General features: G+C 41.3%; 1 long non-coding RNA gene across 8 annotated transcripts in view; it reads right to left on the bottom strand.

Annotated features, from left to right (window-relative positions):
* Positions 1 to 23,104, bottom strand: part of LOC147756667 (uncharacterized) — a 59,408-nt gene that overhangs the window by 33,531 nt on the left and 2,773 nt on the right. For 2 of the 8 annotated variants that reach the window (XR_015323146.1, XR_015323151.1), the window contains exons 1-4: positions 13,356 to 13,681; positions 11,476 to 11,741; positions 9,193 to 9,271; positions 5,052 to 5,182 (exon numbers count right to left, since the gene is read on the bottom strand). This is a non-coding gene — a long non-coding RNA (uncharacterized LOC147756667). Of the gene's footprint in view, positions 1 to 4,806; positions 4,893 to 5,051; positions 5,183 to 5,984; positions 6,454 to 7,292; positions 8,731 to 9,192; positions 9,452 to 11,475; positions 11,742 to 13,355; positions 13,682 to 23,104 lie in introns of those variants that run through there. The other 6 variants (XR_015323145.1, XR_015323152.1, XR_015323147.1 and 3 more) reach the window with 6 other exon arrangements.

Below are 23,104 nucleotides of genomic sequence, written 5' to 3'. Positions count from 1 at the left end.
TTGTTTTTCTTTGCCGCTTGTGTTAATCTGACAACAGTTTTGACAGTTTTACCACCGGCCACAGACGTATTTACAGCATGCGATATCTACAATTGGCTTCTCTTGCGTATATTGTTATCATGATATTTATGCCTTGGACTACTATAACCAGTAATATAACTAGGAAAGATAGGTAACGTTGTCGGTAACATAAACATATTACTTTCATATATGCGACGACTATTCGCATTGGGAATAAGCCGATTTTTCTGTCAGGGCTGAAGTTTCTTAACGCCAACATATCGCGATGGGCATAAACTCGACTATAGAACACGTAGAGAACACAACAATACGCACTCTGATCAGATGCTTTCTAGTCCGCACAGTCAGCTGCTATATGACAGCTGAAATAGCTTAGCATTTTAGCCTTCGGACCAAATCGCTCCATCAGAACAAAGTTCAAAGTCAGACCATCGAAGACCAATCGACGACGATTATCGTTTTCGTACATTCACATATTACTATTACCAGCAAAACTGATAGATTGATTAGGGGTGGAAGGGGTAAAAACAAAGATTTTTAATTGTATCCCCGTTATGTTGCCGCCAGCCGCTTTGTTTAAAGGGCTTTATACCGACTGCACTTAGTCAGGCGTAGTAGTTATAGCCGATCATCGTTCGCACTTCAGTCAAACTACGTTGTCTTGTATCGTTCCTCTGTCTCATTTTGCTTCGTATTCTGCCATAAGTATAGCACTGTTCTTCGTACTGGACAGCAATTTGATCGGAAGAGAAGTTGGTGCCTTAGAACTTTTCGAAACTGTCGTTTTGTCGCTATGCTACATATTTTCAGCAGTCAAATCCAGCTGGTCTGTTTCTGTCCTACGAGATTATGCCCCGCCCACCAGAGGTATGTTGATGATAATCATCGTAGCTAGCTAGGTGATTTATCACCAATTGATTTATTGCATGCTCGTTCTGTCCTTCAACAGATATTTTGTCACCAGGTTGACGACTCCATTGTTTATGCTCGCCTCCCCTTGTAGGTTTTCCTTGTTTTTTTCGTATACGCATTTACACTGAGGGCTGCTCGTACACACACGATCGCGAGTTTGGTTCGATCCCCCGCAAGCCGTCTCTATATTTGCTTGCTGATAACAAGCAACAGGTTATTTCTGTTTCTGTTCACTTTATTCGGTTCTCATTTGTACCATATGTTGTGGCAAATATTGTCTTAACGCAGCAGAGCGCTCTCCATCTTCGCGATGGAAAGCTAGCCGCGTCAATATGTGGTTACATATGGCTTAGCTAACGTGAGGCACCGAGTCGATATTTGTGCGGAGGCGACAAAAAAGAAGATTCTGTTCTACCCAAAGGGGGATCGAGCGAGAAAGCGTAAGTAGCGAATACACATAGAAGCACTACGCGCATAGTAAGCGTCAGATGCGAAGAAAAAGCAGTCCATTGTCAATAGCGATGGTGGCCACTGCGGCGGACCAACAAAGCTTCGATCGCGACGAGTAATCATTGCTGAGTGTTGACTCGATGCCGACAGAAGTGGCGCATGTCTCTATTGGGAAAGGCGAAAAGTAACCATGTGGAGAAGATTGCCATAACTGCAGACTGCTCAACGTAGACGTTGCCAACTAGGCCTAGCTGCAGACAGAACGTCAAACTTCATAAATGTCTAAGGAAAATTCAATACAAACAAAAATCGCCTTTGGCGGGCTGTGCTCACTATGACTTATAATATGGCCATGCTTTATCATTGGCTCGTTATAATATAGTAGACTATAAAGGACTGCTCTCTAACTTGAGACGTATGTTAAACCGGTTTAATTCAAAAAAAAAAAACAGGCCAATAGTGGTTCACGAATACCCCGTAGCCAATGCAATAATGTTAAGAGTTATTATACGAGGCAATAAGACTTACCGAATTGTTCATATGATTTAGTTACCGCCCCTTTATTTAAGTACGTAGTTAATTTTGCATGCGTATGCATTCATATCGATGTATAACTAAGAAAATGAACGGGCCGAAAATGTAAATATTTTGAGTTTTACGTCCGCTGCCCGGGTCCGCTAGGCGGTGCTGCCGCAAAGCACCGTTATGAAAGCTCAGATTAAAAGGAACGATTATCAAAAGACGTCAAGCTATAGATAGGAAAAAAAAAGCTATTCAACGATCTATTCTTCTAAATTAGCGGTAACCAGTTCTCTGTTTGCTAATGAAAAAAAATGCAGCTATGTGAACTTTAATAAGGGGCTATGTCACCATTGAGAGTAGAGAAACACAAGAATAATCAGTAATCTAATTATGCTTACTATGAAATTCCTCAGAGACATGCCCCTATATGTAAAAAATTTATGAATGGCAAGGGGATGGGAGGCGGGGACCAAGCATTGAACACAGCTAGACGTATCTAGAAAAAAGGGGAAAGAGAGGGGTAGGTACAATGGAATGAGAATGAACAGATGTTTACTCAGTATCACGAATGAAGGGCGGTCCTCGGGAGCATACGAGGGCGCAGACCCTCGTCCAGATAGTTTTTCTCAAAGTCACAAAGATAGATGCATCATGCTGTTTCTTGATTTGTTTGCTTTCGTTGGACTATCCCTTTAGACTGACAATGAAAATAATACACGACAACCTTCAACCGTGTATTACGTCTTACTAGGAAGCGGAAAGAGGAAGGTAAGTGGCGTTTGTTTGCTAGTGTATTTGAAATCGTATTGTATCTGTTGTATTTATTTGTGCTAATCTTCAGTTTTTGTTCCCTTAAAAATTACTCCGCAGTAAATAGTAAACGTGAGCATAAAGAGGCATAAAAGATTGATCCGCCTGTGCAACATATTGTCATGTCAGAGACTGTGCGCAAATATCCGCAGCCTAAGCAAAAAAACGTATCCTTAGCTGGACGCGGGTTAGCTTTAACGGACTTTATGTACACTTAAGTAATCCCAGATGATCTCATATGGCAAGAACGAAGGTTAGCGAGGCCATTTATCATCATCAGGAGAACAGTTTCTAAAAAAAAAAAATACAGCCAAGTCGAAACCTCCTAACTCGAGCATAATAGGTGCAAACGTGAGTTTGCTAGCCTATTACGCATAGTTGTGACATTGTACAAAGACAAGTGTTTGAAATTTATCATCCGGTTAGGTGTATGGGATAGGTGCCGCCCGGACGATGCCGATGCTAAGCCTTCGTTCGTCTGTTTATCTGCCAGCCCGCGTAGACACCAGTCTGTCATCCTTGTCATACACGCATCGTCTTGTATTCGGTCGCTGTTATTGTTGTTGTTGGGGAACAATGCCAGCAGTAGGAGTGGACTATGACAGTAGGAGAGATTCTGTTCCTAACTTCCTGCTACTCCTGACTATCTAGGCATTGTATGTCAAACTGTGTTTGTCTTCCAGATGCTGACTGCACGCGACTGTCGTCGCTAGGACGGCGAGAGGAGTAAATTGTCCCCTCAGCTCTAACTTGTCTGCTTGCATGGAGAAAATGGAATGTAGTATGTTTTGAACAGATACGAAATGTCGGAAAATATAAAGCGGAACATGAGCTTTAGCAGACCTAAGCAGATTCACTAAAGTACATCTGCTTTTGGTTGGCCTCTGCGGGAGGAGCGTGCTCTAGCGAGCAATTCGTAGCGAATATTGGTACCATGGTCGATCTTCTGTGAGAGAGGAGAGTTGGTTGGGATTGAAGACTTTACGAGGTTACATTTCACATTCGATCTATAGTTACTTCACATTAGTTGTCACACAGTGTCATCAATCAAACTGTGTACGTACGTGTTTAATAAGCTTCGTGTGAATGTGAGCTTGTTCTTACGAAGATATATCGTACATAGTCGTCGCTAGTCGTAATTTACTATTGTTAGTCCCGCACTGATATAGTATCAATAGTATAGAGGAATCTGTATTGCAATTAAGCCTATTCTTTCATCTGAATAATATAACACACAGCGAGCGAGTGCGAAAAAGCCAGGGAAAGATATCGCTCATCCTCGCTGGCCCTTTTCTCAGAGTTAGCATGTCCTGTCCGACCTAACTATAATTCTTCTTATCTGATACACTAAAGTAAAAACGACAAAAATTTAGATTTATAGCATACGAGAGTGTAACACTACCTATATGGGTGATGAAAGTAAGAAATATTCTATTGGCCCTAATCATTTAAAGCAGCCTCACTTTAGAAACTTTGAACTATGCGGCTGCGGGCTGTATTCGATCACGAAACTATTATTCCACTGTCATTACGGAGGTGGCTATCGTACTTCCTGTCTCCTATGTAGTCCTGGAACTATAGTGTCGAAATATAGATATAACTTTTTTACAAGGATATCCTAAGGCGTCCTACACTTGTAGATTGTCAGTGATGAAATTTCACTTGGGATGTATCTAGAGGTCATAGTAGAGGCTATTATTTGGGTACGTCACATTTCTTAATAAATAATTTATCCTCTTGAATAATTTACGTTCGAATCAATACGTAGCTAAGAACTGAACTTTTTGAAAAAAACATGGAATAATCCGGCTGCCTTGGACACGATTCTTGTTCGGACACACTGCCATCAGCAAAAACTAACGCGTTAGATGCGGTACAGAAACTTTCAAACATCGGGGATCTACACAAGCGTACGGATTTTCATTGTGACGGCCATAGTTTTACAATTTCACCACTATATGTATATTTTACAAATATATTTTTACCCTTATTTAACAGTTCCCAATACCAAATATCATTTATATTTGGGACGTTTATTTGTTTTTCGATAATTTTAAAGGGACAAATATGATCAGTTTAGAAACGAATCAGTTATCGCAGCCTCAACCCATGTCCGCTAAAGTATTTTGTCCGGTTCCGATAGAACAACGATAGGGCACAAAATACACGTTTGTGTCCTAACGTACAACGCGTTTGTTGCATGAAACCGAATTAAAAAGAATTTCACTATCGTTAGCGGACTTCCTCGGGCCTTTGTATTGTCTAATGAACTGCTTGCAAATAAAGACAGAGTATAATTATATTTTGTTGTTTGAATTAGTCATGTGTCAACTTACCACTATGAAGTCTGCTGACTCGATCGTCCGGGTTGTTTCCGCTATTAGAGTTTCCCCGTGCTACTTCTACACGATACGAGTGAGATGAGATCGAATTGTAACGTATCTCAGACCGATATTTCCACTCCTGACTGTAACAGAATCCCGTCGTTCATGGACTAATTAGAATATATCGGACAACGTCTGTCAACCTACTGCGAGTTCACGAAGGCTAAATCTGTGAACTGTGCGGACCCTACGAGGGATATTACACTAAGCGTGTAGACTTCCCCAGGGGACTCCATTTCATCCTTGCAGCCTCCACTCTCGGCCACCCCTCAAATTTCTCCGTCGTTAATTTTGCGCTCACAACGTCATCTGCAGACAGTGTATATATCCCTTTCCGAAATGTACTCTTTTTCTTTCCTACAATTTACTGTTATGCGTTAGCGCTAATTTTACGCTCAGATTTGCCTTCTGTGCAATATACCTAACAAAAAAAAAAAAAAAAAAAAACTAGAATCCTGCTTTAGATTAAGAACAGCATGTTGGTTGGGCTGTTTAGAACGAGCTGTTCAATTCCGCATCGAATTTTGCTTGGGAAAACTGAAATTGAACCAAAAGCCATAATCGTAAAATATACAGTTTACCGGGCAACGAAGTATGCCTAAAGCATCAAGCTTTCGTTACTAGGCGTCCGTATATTACTGTTATTATATATTAAACGTAGATGTGTGAAATCGTCGTCGATTCGACATGTGCAGAGAGGACGTTTTCGTATTGGCCGTTTGCAGCTACCCAGAGTTTCGTGCAAAGATATGTATATTATATTTAATAGTTCCTTCATAGACTTATTTTTTTTCGCCCTATTGAATCATTTTTTTTTATCGAGCGAAAACGTGACCAGACAAGTGCAGTAACTTATTATTATTATTATTATCGCTGTCAATGTACCACTTTACACATTTAAATCTACCAGTCTTTCTCTTGGAAAGCGTAAGAGCGGTAAACTTGTATTGCAGGAGCTCCAGGTTCGCAGGCGACGGCTCTTCGTTGACGAAATACATGAAAAGAACAAATACGCTTAATTTAACAAGCGTGAAGCTCGATCAAAGGCTTGCCTCGGATACGTATTCGTTTCTAAGTGTCGTGTGTTTGACTATGAGAACGTGTTAAATCTGTGCTGGTACTTCGCAAATTTCTCTCACGACTCGTAAACGATCACCGAAAAACATGGACCGTAACACAGCACAGCCGAAACGGAGCGTCGTTGTAACGCCTATTACAATTAAGCAACAATCGCTCAACGTTAAAGCAGGCGCTTATAATCTAACGCCATTAATCAATATTGATAGATTATTGCCGCATTTGTTTAACAATAGAATATGGTAGCTACAGTCGTATAGCTATTATATTCTCTCTACTATCAAGACGTGCATGCAACAATCGCCCTCGTACACCCCACATAGTTTGCTATCCACCGTTTGCCAAATATGGCATTTTCTCGCCTTTTTTTTTTTCTTTGTCTGCTTCTTGTTTCAGAGCCGACACAGTGTTCCGGTAATGTGATGTAGTTGGGAGAGGGCGAGCGGTAGGCAGCGCTTATCAGGACGACATAAACGCTTCAAATTTGTCACGTCTACGTGCGTACATATAGATTTACATAGTGGTGTCGCACGAGCGTATGAGTAGGTTTGCGCGTGATACGTTCGTTCACATGAATGTGTCAGCCGTATTAGACGCTTGTCGCTGCAGTCCCTCGTTCGGTTGTGCGCCCCCGAAGGGTCTCGTTCACTTTTTTCAGTTAACAAGTTTGTCTACTCATTTCTCGCTTAGTCAAACGAATGAGATAAAGGTTTTCCTCGTCGACAATTCCTTTTTTCGGCCTGCTCGGTCGACTATCAGCGCAGTGGAGGCCAGGATAGCTTTTGCAGCCGCTACCGCTGTTGGTCGATGCCATTGTTCGAGCATCTCTTCAACATCGGCCATTATTCTTTTGATAAATTTCGAAGGTGAAGCAAAAGACCGACTGCCGCGCATGGCTTCAGTGCGTCCGATAGTGGCTAAGTGTTGATGCTTTAGCAAACACAGCAGCAAATAGCTTCGAGAAAAACAAAAGGGAACATATGCGCTAGAAAAATCTGTACCAGCCATAAACATTAAGGAGACAAAAATACACACTGCTAAGTTATCTGGTACTGTTTAGTCTGAACGGTTACGCGTCACAGCGCATGCACTAGATAGACAAGTGCAAAAACAAGACAGGTAAGACTAGATAGCACTTTGATAACGCGGCCGAGATAATACAGCCATGGAGGTAACAACGTTTGACGGCGGAAGTACCAAGACGAATTCTAATTGGATTGTCCGTGTTGACAAACCTGCTAAGAATCATTGAGTCGATCATTGGCGCTTACATTTGTTTTGGGTTTGTCTTTTTCGAACTTCTGTGACTGGCAGGGCCAACGCGAAGGGCACTCGCGGAACTTCAAGGCTAAGGCGCATAGTGAAACGTGTGAGCGTTTATCCGAAATGATCATAATTTTCCATAATAGGATTATTATGAGCAATTTGTGAGCTGATGTTGTTAGGTTGTGAACAAGGCTCCGCACACGGAGTTCGGGGGGCTGGTTCTAAACGCAGTAGAGTTGAAAGGTAGAATGATTTGCTTCTCGTTTTGAGGTGAGTTGAATAGACTATCTATAGAGGGATAACAATTGTACGTGTGCGTCAGCTAACAATCAAGATAGGGCCTAATAAAGCCGTCAACCGAGCTAATCTTCAATCAACGCAGTGCTACGGTGTTCGCCATCATAAGTGTACGGAGTGTTCAGGCGAAAGGCGTCTACTGAACAGAAGAAAAAGAATTACGACGATCACAATTGCTGGTTAATAACGTATGCTTTATTTGGCAACCGGTTACAGTCTTACTTAAATCTTTAATCTGCACTGGTTAAATACGGCGACTATACAGTGCGGATGACCCAAGCTACTATTGAGTAAATGTTTGGGCTGAAGTCTATCTGATGTGCTTGGAAGCGACCCAAACGTTATTGAAGCCGTTTCTGATCGTTGTACCGTGCAGACATCTACTAACTGTACGTTAAACGTCGCAGTGCGCAGATTTCCAACTGGATATTATTCGTTCGCCTCTGCCGAATATATTCGAATAGGGCAATTGGTGAAATCAGTTATTTGCTGAACACTTACGCACCAGGGTTCTACGGTCTCAGCAATATTTTTCATTATTTCGTACCTTATCAGCCGTCGAGGCTCGTTCTGATCGGGATAAGCCGCTCACCAGCAGATGAACGAGCCATCGTTTTTTTTCGAAGCGTTGCCGCATCTTCTATCCGTTTTCTACATTCTATCTCAGTGTGTCGATCAGGTGAAGTTATCAGCCCCGTATTGGATAACAGCCACCATTAAATAGCCATGTGCCAGTTTGAAGCCTGCGAGATGTTATGCTCTGACGGATGACGGACTGTTATGTATGGTGGTGTCGTATTAAGTCAATGAAAGGCGTGTCTTAATTCTACTTTCCACCAAATACTTTGGCAGCTGTTATGTTACAGCAGGAGCGACGTGCGTAATTTGGCACTTGCTTGAAGCTTCTAGGGGCTTTTTAATGCAGATGATGCCAATACCACTGGCAGTAGTAAAGGCTGTCTCAAACCATATCCGTCAAATCACGAACGTGCTATGACGAAAAGTAAAAAAAACAATTTTTAGGGGAGGCTATCTAAAACGAATCAGCTGAATTGAATAGATGAACTAAATTATACCGATGTTCGCAAATACAGTCGACCGGTGGCTGGAACGCTGAAGTAAACAATTTGATGAATGGAGCTCGAAAAAAAAAATTCACGTTATCAAAGTGTTTTAATAGCTATTATTTTTTTAAATTTATCAAGGGTATGCTTCACGAGATGCACGGAGCAGGGCTCTTCTAAGTGATTTGCTTGCAAAAGGCTGCGTTCCCTTATCTCGTTAAAACAAAATTCTACTAACGGCATACAGCGAAGCAGAATGAGATCGTATAGGAATAGATTAGATCCACATGTATAGAAAACAAGTATTTGACAAAATATTCCGATTTGAATCTACAAACAACAATAGCGTTTATGTATTGCATTTTTGTTATTATTACTTCGTTACCTACCTCATTTGCGCCATCTTCAAGAGTATATCTTCAAAGGCTTTCTCTTAGCGTTGTCCAGTCGCTCGCCTATACAAATAACCTAAACAACAGTGACCGCAGTGAAAATAATAACCGTTTAGCTGATACCGGATTTCTAAAGGTAGGTACTTCAATACGAAAAAGTCAACACGTGGAGTAGCAATGTTAATTTACTCTCAAAGCGTGAGATTGTTGATTTAATGAAACAGAGTGTCTGGAAATTGATCTAGAATACCGAACAATTATTGCCGAGCTTTATTGCAAATCGTAAGGTTTCAGATCATCTACGAGATTGCTTGGTCCCTTCAATTCAGTACTGAACTGATATTATTAGTGTACCTTCTTCTTGATGGATGTCTATCTCTAAAACTGCCTGGCGTAACGTTTTATCTCATTGTTATTTTCTATACACTCGAGATGTTATTTCATTGAATTTTTATTATTGCCCCGAAGCTGCCGCTCTAACATTACACCGTACGATAAGTTATCATTATGCCGGAATAACTATCGAAAAAAATGTAATAATAGAAAAAACGTAAATTACTTAAAGAAGTGTAAATTTAAGTTATAGGTGGCCTATCATTTATATTCTCTAGCAACCACGCCGACATATTCAGCAAATGACGCAGCTCCGGCTGTCGCTAAGGGCCTCGTCCAAACAAGTTATCCTTTTCCTTGTTTTCATAATCTCGTTCATACATTGTCACGCGGATTCCTAGAAAGGGAACCACTGGCTCAATTCTTATTCAGGTTTGATGTCTGTATACGTTATACGTCTGTTAGGTCTCGCCGAGCTTAAGAGTGTCATCGCGATAGTTGCAGCGATCTGAATTGCGATATGGTAGCTTGTACTACATCTTTCCGTTTCTCCGTGTCGTCTTTGATCAATAAACACGCCCCAGCCGATGGTTTCACGCGGATGAGGTTACAAAATTGTCTTTGTTTTTCCTAACGGGCCTAGATTCTATGTCAAGTGGATTCTCAGGTTACGGGTCGAACGTTCTCTCTGTGCCAAAAGCTAAAAGCATTGGGTAGTACGAAGGATATGATTTGTAAATCTATACTCGTGCTATACTGTGTTGTCATTGAAGTCAATGTTGAATCTTCACAAACGGAACATCCCAGCGGAATAAGCAAGCCATCTGCCAAATTAGCAAGGCTTTTGATGAACAGTCCGAAGTAATTCCGGTCTACCGTACGAATAGCTATGATTAGAGCCATACAAACTGGCAAAATAGCTAGCCTCGATGCGTAATCAATTTTAAGAAAACAAACTTTTTAACCTGTCGATCATTAACGCTTCGATTACTTGTACCGTTATTGTTTCGATGAAAAAGTGTAAAAAAATCAAGCAAAAACAATAGAGAAATGGTTTTCACGCGATATCTCAATTAAGTGAAATGACTAAGTTAAACGCAAGATTATGTTGTTATCGATATGATCAGGCTTAACTTTATTCAATTGCATTGTGTACTCGTTGTTTGGGTCGTTGACATTGGCCGTTCGCGTTGAACGTAAGGATGCCTATAGGTATTTCTACGGCCCAGGCGTTTCGCCATGTATGTTACCTGTTATGGCACTAATTAGAAAACTTATTAACTACAGTACTAGCGGTCTAGCGGAAATGATTACTATCGCCCAATGGCACTCACTTCCATGTAGAACGTGTGCGAAAATTTTGTTTTCTCCCACCCACTGCTATGTATAATTACTTTCTGGGGAAATTAGAAATCAAACCCATACGGTTATGCTGTACCTTGCCACCTTTTTCATAGACTCACTTCGCATATACAGCGAACCGCAATGGTATGAATTGCGGGACTGAAATCGAATGATTGTGACTAGCGTGCCGGACTCAGACTGTGTGAAACACCTATCACCAAATGTGTAGACGCCTTTGAGGATGGCAAACCAAAAACAGGTACAGAGAAGCAGGGAGGGTTGGCTCCAAAATTACACATACAAAGATAGAATTTATACATATTATACTATGAATGATAAAGATACAAGATAGACATGTCTAGTGTAGAACTTCTACCGGTAACGATTCTGTCGCAAATTAGTTTGCTCTGTGTACCATTAATAAAAATCCTCCAAAGCACGATTAAGTAGCTGGAGTCGTTAAAAGCATAGGTTGTTCTACTGTCTCTACGGTGGGGTTACAAACACATACCGATCTTTGCTAGGGTTCCTCCATTCCCAGTTCAAAATGAGGTACAAGTGTTGAGAAAACGATTACAACAGATAAATAACAACTTCACTTACCTTACAGCTCCTGACGTCGTAATGTCTGCCTTAACGTTGTCCTAACAGTCGTTTGTTGTCTAAGAGTAAATCTACGAATCCCGACCAAACGTTCCGAGGAAACGTCAACGAGGACAAAGTCCGCATTTGACCGAGATTTAAGGGGTCCCCACGCTAATCCTATGTAATGTCACTTAGCTGAGAAGTAATGTCACTAGCAGCTCGGTGTCCGCTGTGAACCGCTTCAGGTCTTTACATATGTATGTGCGAAGGCAGATTCTTTGTACCTGTGCAGATCGAGTGTCAGAGTTAACCAGAGACTGCTGTCTTTTTTGTTCGTATGACTTGTTTACCAGTAGTCTCTCTGTTTTTTTTTATAAAAACCATTAGCCTGTGAAAATCAAATGAGGTAGAACACCTTTGTATATGTAGAGAGCTTTCGCTAGTGGTCACAGCGGCAGAGTAAATGACTCGCGCTGAGCACTGAGCTCAGATAGTGGATGACATGAACGCCGCAAATACCGTGACTGAAACGGTTCAGATGTACAATACAACTGTTCCTACAATCGGTGCTTAATAGCAGTCTCTGTAGCCTGCCGGACTTAGGGGTAGACCCCCCATGAAAGCAAGGTAGTCCAACTAACATCGTTTGCCGGGCAAAAGAGGTACAAACTGGGAAAAAACGAAGTTTAGCAGTACGAGGCGATGCGTCCTGCATAGGTAGTTACGACGCTTCGCACCGCACAAGAGTTGAACGGTAACTGCAATTAGTGGCTGCTCTACCCCGAGCGGATGCGGCATACACGGCGAAGTTTTATTATCTTGTAATGGTAGAAAGACGCCTAGGTTTCTGTTAATAGACTGTTAAGGACCTGATAATAGCGATATATATGTATTTAGTTTCTATTTAGAATGAATACGATTTGGACTTGCATAGGGACTAAGCAACCATTAGATACGAGCCTAACGTATGACTGCACGTCTAAACAAAAGAAATGGATCTTCCATTTTTTGGCTAGGTAGTATCTATCTTAAGTCAAATAAAAAGCGCGATTTAAGCAAACACACATATCAAGCATATATAATTGCTTGCTTGTGGGCCATGAGTAAACAAGTTCTGATGAGTTTTCATCTTTTCCATTCGTTGGTCAGGAAATTAACGGCGTTCGAAATTTTGCCGTTTACTTTAACACAGATCGCAAGCTCAAACCAAATGGTGGGAAACATTTTCCAAGACGACATTCGCTACCTTACGACGAGATGGGAAAGAGTCGTCGACAATGAATGACATAACAACTTTTGTTGTTACGAGACTTGTTTCCTGTTGTTAATGTTCCGCCGTGTGTTTTATAGCTAGGCCTTATCAACCCATATAAAATGGAACACATTTTTTTAAATTATTTTCCACATAAAGATTATAAAACGCAGAATATGCTCAAATACCTTAAGTTGATTTAAAAAAAAAAGGTCAACTTCCACCTCGCTGACATATGTACAAAAATCTACTTAGTAATACCACCAACTAGAAATAACCTATAATCATATGGAGATAGTCTCGACATAAAATTTACTGTTATGTTGTCGTACAGCTTTACCCGCGGTTTATTCACTTATATATATATATATATATATATATATATATATATATATATATATATATATATATATAGGTGAATAAACCGCGGGTATAACAGTAAATTTTGTGTCGAGACTATCTCCGTATGATTATAGGTGTTCCCACAGAAGGTCAAATACCAACGATAATTTAGTCAAGCACCATTAGTAGCTTTGCTCAAAAATAATAATTAGCGACAAAATCCAACCTATCAAAAGTCACATGACTGCTATTACTTTCTACGGCTCTCATTGTTTCTTTTTTAATCCGATTACTATGACGCTACCTTCAATTCATTTTCTCCGTTCCGCCGGCGACATTTCTATCGTTCCTCGAACGTCACTGTGCGTTCCGTATTAGGACATGACTCGCCTGTTGGAACATAGTTACTTTTTGCCCTTTTCGCGTCCATGTGTAAACCCACATCGTCTTCACGTTGGATGCCCAAACTCCACAGCCTGGCTACCAGTAATGACAACAGCAACGATCACCATCAGAAAGTTATAGGTCTGGGCGTTCTCTGGCGTGTATGTATAGGCATATACGTATATGGCGCCACTTTAAACGTTGGACGGCACCTGTGATGCTGCCACAGCGGTAGATCGAGATCAGTTTGGCCGTGTTATCTGTAGGGGATTAATGAGTGAACTATGCTTTGAATACCAGACAACGAATTGCTTTTACCTAATACAGATAGGTAAATTTTCATAACTTCAAACACTGGGCCTTTTTTGCTCAAATGTGTACTTCACTTTAACTATTGTAAGAAGTAATCGGCTTAGTCACTCTTAAATTTCATCTTCTCTATTGTTTCTATTACAATCTAATAATACATAGAACAGCTTGCCTCTAGAATGGTGAAGGTCCCCTCCGCGAAGTGCCATTGCCCGGTGCGTTGTTTTTTTCTTTACCTGTTTAACTCACAAGGGTCCTCATGAACCCTATTAAAAAAGAAACTAATAAAGCAATACATAGGTTTTTATAGTTTGTTATAACTTGATCGGTCTGCACTAATCTAGATTGAGTACTTGAGACTTAGAGTAGGGTAAAGAAATTCGTTAGTGTAAACGTTGAGTACTGCAGAACAAGGCGTAGCCGTTTTTAGCAATTCGAAAGTAAATATGTCGCCAAGTACAAAAGATCAGTGACGTCTGCTCATGAGATGAAACGAATCGGCACCCAATTCACAAGCCTGTTAAACCGGGATTACACTCATCTAACACTGATGTAATGGTTAAAACATCTAAGCATGCCTAAGTTCTGACGCTTTCGAATCTTTGAAATGTGTCTTGTCGTTCGTATAGGTTCCATATTTAATTCCATTCATCTTTCGCAAAACAAGGCCGTGTGAAGTGCTACTGCTAGCTCTTTGTGCATTCCACTAGAAAACGACAGACCCGGAGAATCTTTTAAAACAAGTAGTCCTTTGTTACACGGCAGGAAAGCTTCCACAGTCTAAGTGCAGAAAGTCATAGACGACAGAAAAGTTACAAGAGAACCTCCACTATCAACTTGTACTGTGTACGTTGTTGCTGATGCCGTTATCTTGCCTTACTTCCTGGTTGCCCTTCGCACGGTGGCGGCCCCCTCTTGTCCCTAGTGCTCAAGCATCCTTTGAAGCGAAGGCAGTTAAAGCAACGATGTCACAATGGCGAGCACACATGTGTTGAAGTTTGTCAACGTTCGCAGCCAGCTGCCCTTGGCACCACAACGTGTTCTATCTTTTGCTCTACTACCAGGGTCCGAAAAGGCTTTACTTCTGACCTACAAAAACTCCCGAGCTTGATCGAGGTAGATAATAGTGAAACAAGGCGCAACCAAATTACTATCATGGATATTAAACGTTTATCGTACAAGTTAGACGCATTTAGACTTTATAGACTTAGTTATTTGTATACTTAGATAAATACAGAGGGAATAGACTATTAAAAGGCTAAACGCGTCATTGTTATATACACAACTAAGGTGTAGAGTCTTAATGGTACATCAAGATTACTGAGGTTTCTTTACTTCTATTTCTAGTGCAGTCGCGACCTTTCACTGTGATTATTGTTACAGGCTCCACTCGTAGTTTGTTTGAAATAATCTTTACCCACGCCACGAGCAAGGCTTTAACAAAGGTGAAAATGTCGAAAGGTTTGAACTTTCGTGGAAAAATCTCTCAAAGTTTATTTATACACAGCTCTTAATAAACTTGTAAGTTCAGCTAATATAGGCCCTACAGCAATAAGGCTAGAATCACAATTATTTGAAGGTCCTAAAATTGAGCATTAAGCTTTATATTTACTCCTAAACTTAACATAAGCATAATGGCTAGCGTATTTGTCTGCGAATCTTAGGTGTATGTGGTAGTTTAAGTTCGAATCCAGACGTAGACTCACTTTATTTCGTGCTGAAAGCCAGCTGTTTGCCGTAAGACTCCAAACATACTGTTTAGTTCAGCTAGGCTCATGTCTTCAAACAAGCGACCTAGGAATCCCGTAAAATATACAGATGCATTCACACTTCCGTCAGATCGAATCGGGTTTTGACCGACATTTTATCAAGTTCCTAACGGGCTGATAGGTTACGAAGAACCTCGAGATGCTAATAATAATACCCTGTAGGTCTAAATGATGCAATTTTTATGTCCGGTACTGCCCTTAAACAGTACTTCGGGCGGCTGGCTCTCGGCACGGAACAAAGTGTATTTACGCTTACTTCCGAATCTAGACCACTTCATGCGTATCTAAGTTTAGCAAATTTACATTTGTAATGTTAGGCTCAGCCTGAAGCTCAAATATCAAGCTTTGTCAATCTCCTATTGACGTCATGTCCCATATGATCCTACGCAGGTTTTAATTTTAAATCTGGTGACAGCCTTCCATTCTATTTGTTGCTTAGTTTCAATACAACCTCAGATAACCTGCATGCGCTTAGTTCGTGGATAATATGGTCGGTATGGTTGTATTTAGAAAGCGCTTTTTGCCTTATATTCTCGTAGACTATATATATATATATATATATATATATATGTCGAGAGCATTGTCTATTCCTAGCAATGGGATAGCGTTTCTCTTTATGATTGTATTCAACTTGCGGTCATCAACACAAAATCGAATAAAACCGTCCTTTACCATAGCGACTGGAGAAGTCCTCGACTGGAGAAGGCACGTAGTAGCCTTATTATTTCCCGCCAGAACCTAATTGTATTCCGTCCGAGAATAGCATCGTGGGCCATGCTGTCGACTACGGCACGTATTTCCGCTTGGTCCCCTCCAATCTTGAGCTCCCCTCGCCCAGCGAAAACTATCGGTTGACGCTAGGCGCCGATAGGCCTGATAATCCGTCTAATAGTTTGAGTCAGAGGCCATACATCGGCATGTTACAGGAACCCAGCCAGCACGGCATTCATCTCGACGCCGGTGTCCAGCGCGACCCAAACTAGTTCAACTCTTTCTAATTCTACGTCGACTTCGAACACTAAAGGGGTGATGGCTCCAATGAATCGTGCGACAAGGCAACCGCGCCAGCGGAACTTGGTGTTCGACAGTCGAGCACGCAGGCAATTAACCTTAAAACAAGCTCGTTCCCGATCCCATTAGCAGATCGCATCGGTACAATGATCCGTGGAGCTAGGCCCAGCAGACGAAGCGCCTAGTCGGCCCGGATCAGGACGCCTGTGAGGTCGGATGAACTACGCGATGAAGCTGATAAAGGAAATTGACTTCAGTGTCGTTTTAACATTGGATAGGAAGACCGCATAGTCGTACTAAAGCTCAAGCCTGAGCTCGCCTATAAGAGCCCACTTGTTCCCGGTAAACCGGCCGAAGACATTTTCTAGTGGGGAAAACTGTTCGTGCAATTTCTGTTTGACAGCGTCCTAGTTGCTCGCTCCCGCTACGACTTCTACATCGTAATATGAAAGAGTGAGGCCACATAGATAACGCATCAATTTTTCTTGTAATCCGTGGCAAGACCTCTCATTTCCTTCGGTTGTTTAGCAAGACGGGTTCCATCGGAAATCTAAAAGCTGGTTCGATAGGCGCGTAGTAAGCTCTCTACGAAGTAGCGAATTAGGTTGTCTACGTTATTTTAAACCCCACCCCGTCCACTATTACTTGCAGTATATACAAGGTCTGATTGCTAGAAACTGGCGGTTAAGCAGCGGACCGAAAACTATTGTAAACCCAGAGCCGACGGGAAAAAGAAAGACATTCATTGTAATATATAATTTATACACACATTTTTATGTATATATATTTATTATCGAAGTGTCGATCCTCTAATATTTCACCTGGGTCTTAAGTATAACACGATTGTATCATCTTACCTTTTCAGTGAAATAGTTTTTTGTGCATTTGCAGTCCTACGTTCTGTTTCACTAGGCCATAAATATTTGAAAGCAGAATAATGCTCATTTTCTAGATGATTTTGCTTTATTTGGTTTACTTTGCAGGAACATTCCATTCGTCGTTCGCTTTGGTTGCTTCACGCATTTGGCCTCCTGAGACTAGCCGAACAGTTGTACGTAGCCTTAATCTGAAACCATCGCACATACATGTTTCGGTCTTTTCTTTGGCTAAATAAACATGGGTTTACCCTGCGGGCATTCCTAGTTCCTTTGTGTGGTGCTATTCCTCTGTTGTAGACGCACTCGTATTGAAGTGGGGAGAGTATCACTCGCAATCTTTGCCAGAAGCTTGATGACTACGCCCATAGTCCTAGCGAGACTGACTCAAGTCAGCCTCGACATGCAATGCAAAAATTAATTTCAAGAAAGGTAAATATAATGTGAAAGTGAATGATCAACAGTGTCATGCCTTATAATTCGTAAATCATTCTGTGAGCCAATACGTAACCGACCCTTACGATTCGGAAATTTTATAATTATCTTCAAGTTAACAGAGCAGATGTCTATATTTAGCTTATAGCACTCGTGGTGATAACGACGGCTCTGCCACTGAATAATGTTTGCTTAGGTATGTGATTGTCCACTAATTTCCACGAATGCCGCGGGCATCTTGAAATTCATTCAAAATGATGCGACTCTGAAGAAAGATGTTCGATTTAGAAGCAAAAGAGCGGATCTTCATAGCTCTCTGTAACCTCCAAACATCCTGCAATAGCTCTTGCTATATTTCTCATCAGATGGACTCCAATTTAGAAACGTAATGACTGCCACAAATGTAAACTGCAGATGAATGAGTCATTATAACGGTACTTAGAGGCTGCTAGTGTCACCTGCGTCAGCCACATATATACCACAGTAGGGCAGGCCTTCGCATTTAAATATCTCTAACTGTCCGTTTCAATCTCTACTGTCGATCCTGCGTAAGGCTATAATTGGCCTTACAGAAAAAGACATCTCATCTGACATCAACTGCAGTGACTGCAGTGCAGAATATGCAAATTGTGATCTACCGCCGATCAGTCGTCGGTACGTTCATCGGCGATGTCTACACGTAAATTCGTAATGAATTTGTACTCTCGAGCCCCATTCGTTTAGCCGATGCGTGTTCTCATAGTTTCCACATTCCAAGCGGGCGACCAGAAACGATGCGTACCATAGTCTTCCTTGTTTGTTGCCTGGGTTCTCTTGCTCACCGCAACCATCAGTCGACTCTGCGTGTAAGCCTATAAGCGTGCAACCATATACGTTCAGTCGAAATAAGTGCTCTAAGCAGACATGTAGGACAGAAGGAATAGAGGACGGGCGGTCGAAGGCCAAGGGTAGTGTGTTCGCCTATGGCAAGAAAATTTTTAGGGACAGTAATGCGGAGCGTTGCCGTGGAATCATTTATAGTAAAACAGAATTCCTCCAAAACATCAACGCCATCCACTTCCTGTATTGCTGCAGAAAGGGCGAAGACAAGCGTAACAACTAGAGCATTCGCCTGTTTAGCAGTAGAATCCTAATAATGAAACAATTATGCAGATAATTAATCACAATACCTAGATTTATATCCGCCAGCGGAACAATTTCTTCATGAAGGAAGAATTCTACACCGAATGGTACTTACTAATAATAACAATTGTAAAGGCACATGATCGTCTCTAGGCTAGCTAAATCTATTAAACTAAATACTACGTATCATTATATAGAAGTTAGGGTGAATTCTTCTGTAATGATGGATAAGTTAAGCATTATACACGAGAAAAATGCTCATAAGAATTAATTGTCTATGATCAACTATTAGGAGCCAGCAAAAAAAACTGGGAAGATATAATGTACTTCATGGTTTCCATGTATAGCTTTTGTAACAAGTAAAATAGCTGAGGATTTGCTCGTAGCGGAAATCAGTACCAGCTGTTGCACTTTAAAAGTTTAAATATTTTTGAATCATTTATCTTGCCTACGCCCAGTCGCATCACTATGGCATCATATCTATATATATATATCATAGCATGATACATTTTAAACATCTTTCCTTGAAGAGGGTATTATAAACCTAGCAATGAACTGTAGACATCTCTGTATACTGCAAAGCTTACATAAATATAGAACAAAATGCAGTATGTAGCCGGGCTCATTTTAAGGACTGATTGATTCATAGTTCGTTCGTGAATGTAAAATCAAAGTGACCCAAAATATGACCATAGAATCTATTTGTCGAGTGATCTCGATGTTTCTGTTGCGCTTCCGATATCTTGTTATTCTATTAAAACAGCCCGGATACTTTCAGAACATTTTCTATTATGTGTACTAGGCTTGATGAACGTTTAGTCAATACTCGTATTTTACGCTTCTTTGAGACTTTACACTTAGATTTTTTACACAGACTTTGAGGTCAGCTGTTCATTGTCTGTGAGAAAGTTTTTCTTAGCTTTCCCTTTCCGCCACCCTACTTTAGTCTAAGTTTTTTTTGTTCGTTTGTGACAATCATACACGTGTAAATTGGCGCGATTCAGCATTGACAGACTCTTAATTTACCTAATAAGAGGACAATAGCTTGCACAGGTAAGTGGTGTCGTAGCGTGCATACATTAACTCAGCTTTGGGTTATTTGCTTGGTAGAAGCAGTGGCCATAGGGTTATTCCCCCTCAAATGTGCTAACGGTGCGGGGAACACCGCAGAACAATTGAATCTCACTGACGAAATGAAGTAACACGATTCTATTGTTCAGTGTGTCTTTGCCAGTTTATAGAAGTTGATCATAAACGCGCTAAAAGGTGCCTCGTTTTTTTGGGGGTGGGCAAAGTGTAACCCTCCGCTGTATGAACTTCACCCTGTTCGACGAATATTCACTTCTCTAACAATTGTTTTTTTTTTCACGTTAAGGTCACGGGGTTTCGAATAGTGCAATTGCGGAATTTGAAGCATACACTTGTAACGAACACGTTTGAATTTTTAACCGACGCTCTTCAATAGAAAATTTCATTGCTACAATCAAACAGAGTCTCCTTCAATGTATTGTTCTTGCAGCAACAGCAAACAAAAGATATCAAGCTTCACTTGACAGATTGCAGTATGGAGCGCTCTTGGGTACCGTATCACTTATACAAAAATCATTGCAAGGCCACTTTTCCTGTTTGGAAACGGGCGCTATCCCGTATATTGCGGTAATTAGTTAATAAGGTGTCATCTACACAATTTGCACTTCTGACGATTTTTCCTATTAGAAAAATCAAGATCCATCATATAGACAAGACAATAACCTGCGAGTGCTTTTTATACTGTACCGCGAGGCTAGTTTTAGTCCTTAGCAGTGGCAGGATATCTGGCCCTTAGTAGTACTTCGTTTGAGTTTCTCCTGCTGTTTTTCTTCTACTGCCTCTTTTTTACACTCTGCTGGCAGCACATATCCCTGTCTTTTCCCACCGGCGCCGACGTGATCTGTGATACCAACTTTGGCCTGAACGAAAGAGGTATAGTTTCAATCAGGATGAGAGGAAAGTTCATTTCCAATGGTCATGAACCATTACACGCAGGCCTGCCTGCCTGCTTGCCCGCATACAGACTTTGCTTGGCTTGAATTATCTTTAAGTCTGGACTGGCGGTACAGTTGTTACTGTTGTCGCTATATTACTCCCGTAAACTAATTCCTTGTGGCATGCCTACCTTCAGGGGATCATTTCAACTACTCTACGCTATAGGAAGCGCTCCATTCTCTAGTGTCTCAACCCTTTTGCATATACCCTTATACGTTTTTGGAATGTAGAAACAGAAATTTTATTTTCTATTAGGATTTTTGTCATTCTGAGCATTAATAGTCTCGTAGCGAATGCTCAGAAATGAAATGTCTGAAGTTCTCTACGTCGGATTTTTACAACAACTATTAGATAAACTAATGCCGTTCTGAGTCACTAAACAGCTTCAGTCGATGATATTTACGAAGCATCTGTGCGCGCGATTGTCATGGTGAGCGGTACTGCAGTTATCTTCGAGATTGGCTTTACCGAACCTATCTCGTCTCAACACTAAGGATAGAGTTCCGTTTTCATTACAAGAAAACTATCTTGCCGAATTGCTTACAATAGTTTTGTTCTATACTGTCGCCTTTTTCGGCAACGTTCTAATAGACCACCAAATCGGTACCACATGTGCTCCACTGTAGGGTCTTCATGTTTATCCCAAATACATCCGGCAGCTTCATGCGTCATTATGTATCGAGGAATATCGTTATCTTCAAAGGACCCGCCGAACGGGCCGGAATCAGGTAAAAAAACACATGTGGCCTCGGTAGCTGCTACTGTGAGCGAACAATAAACCAGCGCTAAACGCATAAAGGCAGCGTGTGGTCGCCGGCTTTAGTGTATCGCCCAAGGTGCAAAACGTTGGTTACTTATCTGTAAGCTGCAGTATGTGCCCAGCAACGCCGAATAGCTACGGCAAAGAGAAGTCGATCCAAATGATTTGAGACCTACGGCATTTTACACCAGATAATGACGGCACCAACAGGGAAGTAACTTGGATTAGGTTGGCATTAATCCTAAAATGTCTCGATCTTCACGATTAAGTTTCGCTGTGCGTTTCGCCGGTTCGCCACCGCAATCGTCGCCAGCTTCAAACGTTCGCGGGCAGATGCTGCTTTCTCTCTCTCTCTCTCTCTCTCTCTATATATATATATATATATATATATCACTCGTCGTTTCGAGGCGCACGCTCATAACGGAAAAAATGTTGGATCAACGCTAGTGGTGGTATTGTTGCTAGGAAACGGAGGTCGGATCGATGCACTTGGCCTGTGCGCAGTGACGCTCGGGTTTACGTTCGTGTTCTTTTTTCTGTCTGCTAAATGTTGTCAGCCGATGCAGACCCGAGTGGATAAAAAAGGCAAACTGGAGGTGGCCCCAGATACCGTGGCGGCTTGTTGAATTTGAAAGGATACTGTGATGCCAACGCAACGTAGTCAAGAAGGGCCTGGTCGTTCTTTGACTACTGCTCTACGGTCAGGTTCCATCTACTGCATTTATAGAATATCAGATCAGGTTCGTTGTAGAATCTCAGCGATGGCCTCTTTTTACAAACATACAAGCGTACGATGTAGATACATATGTATCTGTGTGTATGAAAACGAACACGTTTGCAGTAGTGGTCGAAGTAGTTAGGTAACAAGAAAATAATGGCCGAAACGACAACAAGCCGAGACATTAAGCTGACAAGCTGAGTCGAGTACTTAGCGCCGCTCTAGATCTCCTACTATTTCTACTGGGCAGTGGCAAAGTATCGCCACTTGTCGATTTTATTATCACTGTCCGATCAATAGACACTGATTGCCTAACTCCTATCCAAGGTTTTTTGCTAGAAAAAGGTTGATAATTGATAACCAACCACTTTTGGCACCTCCTGCTAAAACCGCAATCGCGTTTTAACCTGATGGTTCTCCAATGTACACAAAAACTTCGACTTGTGACAAGTTTGTACCATAATACACATACACATATATATCGGACAGTAATCTCTCTCTAAAAATGTGAGTATATAATGCTATAATACATTTAAGACGTGTGTGGTTAAACTTAAGAAGAAAAAAATAACGAATTAGAGTTGACTCATTTTGGATTTTCTATCCGCGTCTGAAGTGCTTTCGTATTGCATACGCTTGATAAGT

Source organism: Varroa destructor, unplaced genomic scaffold (genome assembly GCF_002443255.2).
Source record: "Varroa destructor unplaced genomic scaffold, Vdes_3.0 BEIS01000003.1, whole genome shotgun sequence".
In the NCBI taxonomy this organism is placed as follows: domain Eukaryota; kingdom Metazoa; phylum Arthropoda; class Arachnida; order Mesostigmata; family Varroidae; genus Varroa; species Varroa destructor.
This window is presented reverse-complemented; position numbering and strand designations above follow the sequence as displayed.